The sequence below is a fragment of the Protobothrops mucrosquamatus genome, unplaced genomic scaffold, assembly GCF_001527695.2.
Source record: "Protobothrops mucrosquamatus isolate PMUCROS unplaced genomic scaffold, P.Mucros_1.0 scaffold5571, whole genome shotgun sequence".
In the NCBI taxonomy this organism is placed as follows: domain Eukaryota; kingdom Metazoa; phylum Chordata; class Lepidosauria; order Squamata; family Viperidae; genus Protobothrops; species Protobothrops mucrosquamatus.
In genome coordinates this window covers 16,891-18,976 of record NW_015391426.1, presented here as the reverse complement: position 1 = coordinate 18,976, position 2,086 = coordinate 16,891, and the positions used below count along the sequence as shown (strand labels likewise).

Below are 2,086 nucleotides of genomic sequence, written 5' to 3'. Positions count from 1 at the left end.
TTAGTAATGGCCTCATAATAATGGAACCATTTTTCTAGGGAAATATATATGATCTCTAGTTTGCAGGTTTTATAGGCCTAGAAGATCTCTTATTACAATATGCCTTTATTAATGTTTGATTAACACTGTGACTAATTCAGTTTCACTCAATATGTTCAACCATGATAGAATCTGATCTCCCTAGGTACAACATTTTTACCACTACAACTTGCATGTACCTAGGGCTAACCGCATCTTGGACTACATCTGTTTTTTTAAATGATCTTTATTTTGTTATATACACAATGCCATGAATTCATAAGTAATTAGTTCCAGCAATTAATTTTTGCCATTGGTTTGATAGTGTGGGTTGGTGTTTTAATTTAAACCAAGTGCCCTTTCCATTTGCTTCCTTTTTCTTCCTTTCATTTTCCTTCACACACAGAAAAGAAAACTTGCCTCTGCTTCTAGAATGCTTAATATGTTTGATGTGCACATTGATTCTCTTAGTGAGGATCTTGCCTTTAACCTTCTTGTTCACAATAATGGTCACAGCATGCTGAGTAATGTTGTATACTTTATCTTGCCATGATAACATGTGTGGGATATGCCTTTTTAAACTGTTCTCATGCCCAGTGATATCACCCTTCTTATAGATGTGCATGTAGGTAGAAAAAGGGATCCCATGTTTACAAAAGGATCTTGAAACCTGTCCCTTTATTATTTCCCTTTGTGTTTGTCATCTTCTACTTTAAAATGATAGTGACAAGTAATTTATTAAGTCTTATGTTTTTGTTCTTCACCAGTTACTTGTGCAACCAGTGAACAAAAAAGTGCAGAGAAAAGTTGTCCTATATCTTGATTCCCTAGGTCTAATTTATATATACTACAATTGCATGGTGTACCATGACTGCCAAGTTCAGTGGAATGTTATCCTTTGATGTGGCTGGGACAACTGAAAATAAAGAAGATATCAGTTCAAGAGCTTTTATTTGTTCATTCCCTTTGGTAGTTGTAACCATCACAATAAAAGGAAATACCATCTCTGAGTGGTATTCCACCCTTCCCAAGGGTCTATCAAATTACCATACCATACCATAACATACTATACTATACCTCTCTAGTACAATAGTGATAAAAGCCTGCAAAAATGAACTGTGAATTCTAGTCACTTAGCATATGGGTTACAGTGAAGATATTACACTTTCTTTTGAAGCAGAAAGTCACATGGGTTGTACATGATCATTAGTTGAATTAACAGTTTATCAAATTTGGCTAATTATACTGGAAGTTAAATCATGCATTTGTGATTGGAATTAAAGAAACCATTCCATAGATATCTTTTAGTATGAGATAGAAGCTTCAGAACATTTGTTTCTCTTAATTAGCTATGCACAATTTGCTAGCTGAGAGGAGAAAAAGAAAATTGGCTATAAAAAAATTAAATATCCTTTAATTATTGCTTTAACTTTCCAGCACTTTGAATCTAAAATGTATGTAATGATTACAAATGAGTCATTCGTTTTATATTTACTGGCTGAAACTCACCTTGTTTTAACTCCCTCTGCAAAACTAAAAATGTATCTTAAAATTAAAACAATGGAAACTTATATAAAGTTACTCAGATTTAGGCAATAGTCAAGCATAGGTAAGGTTTTTCTATTTGAAGTACCCAAGTCAGAATTTAAAAAGAGGGCAAGAAAGTAACAATAATGGGTTGGTTTAGTCTCTGGGAGCACCCCATCGTTAGAAGAGAAAAGATGACTTTTGATGATTCTCTGCTTACACTCTTTGAAAATTTACTATGAGAGGTTGGAGAACATAAAATCACAAATGATGGCAAAAGAAAGCAACAGCTGGTAATGTCCTCTCTTCTGCTTTTTGCCCATGAGATTCTTCACTAATCCAAAAGTCTTTCAAAGAAGGAAAAAGCTCTTCCATTTAAGGAAGAAAACATATGTTTCCAGGTCCTAAAGCTACAAATCAAAAGGCCTTTAGGGCCACCAAAGCAGTGGGCAAGTATGCAAAGCTTCATTTGTGCATGCGTAGAATTTAGGTTGTGTGCCAAAATCACCGAAGCTGCTACCACCAGCCAGCAGAACTACAA

General features: G+C 34.6%; 1 pseudogene; it reads right to left on the bottom strand.

Moving 5' to 3' along the window:
• Positions 1 to 273: 273 nt before the first annotated feature.
• LOC107299844 lies at positions 274 to 722 on the bottom strand (annotated as a pseudogene).
• Positions 723 to 2,086: the final 1,364 nt, after the last annotated feature.